This window comes from Panthera uncia, chromosome D1, assembly GCF_023721935.1.
Source record: "Panthera uncia isolate 11264 chromosome D1, Puncia_PCG_1.0, whole genome shotgun sequence".
Taxonomy (NCBI): Eukaryota; Metazoa; Chordata; class Mammalia; order Carnivora; family Felidae; genus Panthera; species Panthera uncia.
In genome coordinates, this window is record NC_064808.1 from 26193504 (window position 1) to 26199705 (window position 6202).

A 6202-nucleotide genomic window follows, 5' to 3' on the forward strand; every position below is an offset into this window, starting at 1 on the left:
CAAAGGCCCTGAGGCAGGAGTGTGTTTGGCAGGACTGTGGCACGGCAAAGATGCCAGCAGTGGCTGAAGTGGTATGAGCAAGGTGGAGAGTGATAGGAAACAAGATGGAAGAGGAAGCCAAGGCTAAATCCTACAGAGATTTTGGCTCAAACTTGAAGTAAAACGAGATGCAACTGGAGGCTTCAGAGCAGAGCTGTAATGTGAGATCTGACTCACAATTTAACAGGATCTCTCTGGCTGCTGTGTTTCACACAGTCTAGATCATGGCAGAGGGAGGGAGAGAAACTAGGAGGGCAATTTGTAGGGTACTTCAAAATTCCAGCTAACAAATGATGGTGGTTTAGAACAGAGTGACTGCAGTGGAGGTTGTGAGACATGATCAGAGTCTGGATATGTTGTGGAGGGAGAACCAGGTGGAGGTAGAGCCGGGGGGGGGGGGGGGGGTAAAAGAGAGGTCAAGGACAGCTCCGAGATTGATGGCCTGAACAACTGGAAGGATGGGGTCATCCAGGGAAGTGGAGATAGAAAGACAGGAGGTGTGAAAGCTGAGGCAAGAGGAAGTTTACGGCCAGAGGTAATGAAGATGAGAAGGAACCAGCAAAGAACACTGAGGAGAACTAAGAAAGAATGGTTGTTATCTGGGAAGCCAAGTGAAGAAAGCACATCAGGAAGGAAGGAGTGATCGACCCCCCCTTAAATGTTGCTGTAAGGACAAGAAAATGAGGCCTGAGAATGGACCGCTGGGTTTGACAAAGAGGGAAGCCTTTGGCAACCTTGATAAGAGTCACTCTGTGGGATGATAAGGACTAAAGCAAAGCTGATTAAAGTGGATTCAAGATAGAATGGGAAACTCCACAACAACGACAAATAACCCAATGAAAAAAAGGGCAAAGGACTTGAATAGACATTTCTCCAAAGATACAGAAATGGCCAACAAGCACATGAAAAGATGTTCATTAGCCATTAGGGAAATGGGAATCAAAACCATAATGAGATACTGCTTCATATCTACTAGGGTGGCTATGTGGGGGCGGCGGGGGGGGGGGAGGGGAGCAGGAAGTATCAAATATGGATGAGGAGGTAAGGCAACTGAAACACCTGTGCATTGTAATGTAAGATGGTCCAGCCACTTGGCCCAAACCACCAAATACTTCAGTGGCTACTCAAAAAGTGAGACGTAGAATTACCATGTGACCCAGAAATTCCACTCCTAGGGATATGCCCAAAAGCACAGAAAACAGATACTCAAACAAATACTTGTACATGGATGTGCATAGCAGCACTACTCACAATAGCCAAAAGGTAAAAACAACCCAAATGTCCATCAATTAATGAGCAGATAAACAAAATGTGCCATATACATACAATGGGATACTACTACACAATAAAAGGTAATAGAATTCTGATGCATGCCACAACATGGATGAACGCTGAAAACATCATGTAAATGAAATGAGGTCAACATTTTGTATGACTCCATTTTATAAAGTATACAAAAGAAGTAAATCTGTAGAGACAGAAAATAGATTGGTGGTTGCCAGAGGCTAGCGGGAGGGGAGAATAGAGGATGACTGTGTAACAAGTAAGGGGGGGGGTACTTTGGGGATGAGGAAAAGGCTTTGGAACCAGATGAAGGCAGTAGTTACACAGCAATGTGAATGTACTAAATGCTACTGACTTGTACATCTTAACATATTAAAATGGTTTTATGTTAAGTGAATTTCACCTCAATTTTTAAAAAGAGCAATAATGGGAAGAAAGGAATTGGAGACAGTCGGTAAGAAAACTCTTCCAAGGAGGTTTGCAGAAAAGGGGAACAGAGGCACAGAGCAGCAGCTGAAGGGGGATGTGTGGTCAAGCTGGGGGCTCTTCTAAAACGGAAGATAGAGGACATGCCCGTCTGCAACTGGAGAGAGGGGACCGGAGGCAGAATTGCTGGCAGGAGGTCCTCAGTCTCATGCACAAGAATCAAAGATGCCTCATCCTTAACAGGAGAGGAGGCAGGATACGGGCAGCTTGGTCGAGGAAGCAGTGGAGGCTTGCAGAAATTCTCTTGGGCTAGTTTTTTCTTAGGAGATGTGGGGACGTTAGGAGTGGGGAGAAGGTGTGAAGCAGTTCTCCCAGAGAGTGGGTGGGCAACTAGACTAAGGCAATAGGGAAGCAGTGTTGGGCAGCTTGAACAGCCCACTCAAGGTTAATGGTAGCAAACTGATGAGACTAGTAAGCCCGGTTGTGTGGTTTTTTCCAACTGTATTCAGTTGCCTGGGTAAAGGTGGAGAGCTATTTAATTTATTTATCCCTAAGTTCCCCCGAAGATATCTGACCATAGAAACCTATTAACAGCCCCCAAAGAGTCTACATACAATTCTACTCTACGATTAGATAGATAATGGAGGATAGAAAAATACCAGTACCTCTTTCTAACCAGCAATAGATAGATAAATGATAAGGGAGGGGCCAGGTCTGGAGGCCCACAGGGGAACACAGGCATTAGACTGGCCAGGAGGGCACCCATTAAGAGGGAGTAAGAGAGAGAACAAAATGGCACAGCTGTCAGAGTCTGAGCTTTGGAGTCAGATTTCCACTCCAGCTCAGTGATATTGGGCAAATGAATCTCTGTGAGATGTATCATAAAATGGGGGAACTATCAACTGCCTTTCAAGGATGTTATGAGGATTAATGATGATAAGCACTTAGCACTCAAGTTTCTAGCATATAACGGGCATCCAATCTAAGGAGGGAACTGTCATTATTAACCAGTCAGATCTGCCAGATCAACCAGATATGAAAGATGATGCAACCAAAACACTGTCAACCCAGGTGCCCAACCACCTGTGCACTAGGATGGTCTCTGGGGAATCTCAAAGAGTTGACATGACTCCCTGTCAATCTACAGTGAGGAACTTCACCAGTCAAGATGCAACCTGCCTGCTTTATCTCAAGAGTAAGTTGGTGTTTCTAGCTCTCAAGTTAATGTGCAAAAATGAAGCACCCTCCACTTCCTATAAAACAGTACATCTTGCAAAAGCTGCCATGCATCCCAGTATCGTGTGTTTAATGTTTGAGGTAATTTTAGACTTACAGAAAATTACAAAAACAGTACAGAGTTCAGTACCCTTCAGCCAGCTTCTTCCAATGTTAACATCTTACATAACCATAATACAACTGCCAAATCAGGAAAATAACTCTGATAAATTACTATTAACTACTTGACAGACCTTATTTGAATGCTGCCAGCTTTGCCTCTGATGTTCTTTTTCTCATGCAGGATCCAATCCTGGATCCCACATTGGATTTAGTTCTCAAGTCTTTGCTAGCATCTGCCCACCTGTGACAGTTCCTCTCTGTCTTTGTCTTTCACAGCCTTGACATCTGCCAAGAGAACTGGTCAAGTATTTTACAAAATGTCCCTCGATTTGGGTTTGTCTGATGTTTTCTCATGATAGAGTCAGATTGTGCATTTTGAGTAAGAATCCTCCTGATGGAATGTTTTGCCCTTCTTGGTGCATCAAAAGGGGGCACATCACAGGGGCGCCTGGGTGGTTCAGTCGATTAAGGGTCCAACTTCGGCTCAGGTCATGATCTCACAGTTTGTGGGTTCGAGCCCTGTATCAGGTTCTGTGCTGACAGCTTGGAGCCCGGAGCCGGCCTCCGATTCTTTGTCACCCTCTCCTCTCTCTGCCCTCCCCTACTCGTGCTCTCTCTCTCTCAAAAATAAATAAACATTTAAAAAGGGGAGGCACATCACAAAAGAGTCACTACATCTCAGTCCTGGTGCTGGCACTCTAAGGTGGTGTTTGCTGGGTTTCTGCACCCATATCATATTTGATGCAGTGTAAAATAGAATCCCAGCCTTTCTCCTGGTCATAATGGAAAAAACTAGATATTTCCATTCACATCCCAACAGCTGCACACCAATAAATGTAATTGTGCTCAGCACTCAAAGGGTTTACTTTTATTTCTTTCTTTTGATTATACTGCAGGCTATTTTAACCCCAAATATGTTTAAAAGAGGAGAGAGAGAATTTTAGTGACACCCCCAGCCCATGGCACCGACTCAGCCATACCCAGAATCCCTTCTCAACCTAAGTGCCCCCAAGTCCCACATGAGAACTCAGGTATCAAAAGAAACAAGAACAAAAATCATCAACCCCATGATGAGTACCATATTCAAGGCTCTTTACATACATCATCTCTGTTTCTCAGAACTTTGAGGATATATGTTATTAGCTACATTTGAGGAAATGAGGAAAGCTCAGAGAATTTAACTAGTTTGACTCCTATCAAACCTAATATAGTAGAGCATGACCTCTAGACCACCTGATGCTCAGCCTCCTGACATGGCACCTGCTGAAATATTTAGTCTGACCAGTGTGGGAGGAACGTATCTTTCCTAGGCTCAGCCCCACAAATGCTAACAAAATGTATAATCCAGTCATAATGACAACTACTCTTTATATGGTGTGATCCTTCCCTGGATATTCTCTTTTTTAATTTCGTAACAGCTATAAGATATGTTTGTACCCCATTTCACAGAGGTCAGAAAGAGCAAATAACATGTCCAATGTCCAATATCCAAAACCAAAACCAAAACCCTAACCTAAGTCTGGCCATGCCTCTAATTTATAGGAAATATGCCACAAAGATACGATCAGCAAAATCCAAACTGATAAATTCCATAAGAAAACAACCTGGTTTTTTCCCCTTGCACTTTTATATGATAGAGAGAAGTGAGAGAGAACCCATAAATTAAAAGATACATAAAAGACACTTTTATAAATATCAGATGTGGAGCTTGTTTGGATCCTATTTCAAACAAAGTGTAAAAAGAAAAAGAAAATTTATGACATTGGATTCTATTGATATTAAGAATTATTGATTTGTTCAGACATGATAATGACATTTTAGTTCTGTTTTTAAAAGGCCCTTATCTGCTTTCCTTTTGGTGGCACACAGCGGCAAGATGGTGGTGCAAATCTCCAACGAAGAGGCAGTGTGTCACTGATGGCATCTTCAAAGTTGAACTGAACGAGCTTCTCACTTGGGAACTGACTCAAGATGGCTACTCTGGAGTTGAGGTCTGAATTACACCAACCAGGACAGAAATCATTATCCCGGCCACCAGGACGTAGAATGTCCTTGGTGAGATGGGCCAGCAGACCCGGGAATTGACTGCTGTGGTTCAGAAGAGATTTGGCTCCCCTGAGGGCAGTGTAGGGCTTCATGCTGAAAAGGTGGCCACAGAAGGTCTATGTGCTATTGCCCAGGCAGAGTCTCTGGGTTACACACTCCTAGGAGGCCTTCCTGTGTGGAGGGCCTGCTAGGGTGTGCTATGGGTCATCATGGAGAGGGGGGCCAAAGGCTGCAAAGTCATGGAGTCTGGGAAACTCTGAGGACAGAGGGCTAAATCCATGAAGTTTGTGGGTGGCCTGATGATTCACAGTGGGGACCCATGAACTGCTCAGACAGAGTGTGCTGGGCATCAAAGTGAAGATCATGCTTCCCTGGAGCCCAAGTGGTAAGAATGGTGCTAAGAAGCCCCTGCCTGATCAGGTGAGCACTGTGGACCCCAAAGACGGGGTACTTCCCACCACCCCCATCGAAACAGAAGGGTGGGAAGTCAGAGCCACCTGCCACGCCACACCCAGTACCCACAGCATAACAGGGTCTCCTTGGCAGCTGGATCTGGAGTCTGGATATTGCTCTATAAGGACTTTTCATAAAATCTTTGAAAAAGAAAAAAAATCATAAAAATTAACAAAGGGTCCTTATCTTTTTAGAGATTCATATTGAAATATCTATGAATGAAAGAACATGACATCTTGCATTCTATTAAAAATTATATTGGGGGGAAGAGTAGACGCTGTTACCATTGAAACAAATTGGCCATCAGTTAACAGCCATTGAAGCTGAGTGATGGGTAAATGGGGGGGGGGGGTTCACTATACTACTTTCCACATTTTTGTGTATATTTGAAATTCTCCCTAATAAAATCTTACAAAAGAAAAAAAAATGCCCAAGATCACACATATTGCAGATGAAGGGCAGAGTCAGGACCTGAACTCAGGAGATCCAAGTCCAAACACTGACTTCCTCTCATCCCTACTGTACCTAGATATCTCTCCTATGCATTTATCCTATTTCAAAGCTTCTGTCTCAAAAGGAAATGCCACAACAAATCATTCTTAGAAGCCCAGAGTTT

The 6202-nt window shown here is 43.8% G+C and overlaps 1 pseudogene; it reads left to right on the forward strand.

The window, feature by feature from the left end:
• The first annotated feature begins 1892 nt into the window (after positions 1 to 1892).
• LOC125928953 (40S ribosomal protein S3-like) lies at positions 1893 to 5719 on the forward strand (annotated as a pseudogene).
• Positions 5720 to 6202: the final 483 nt, after the last annotated feature.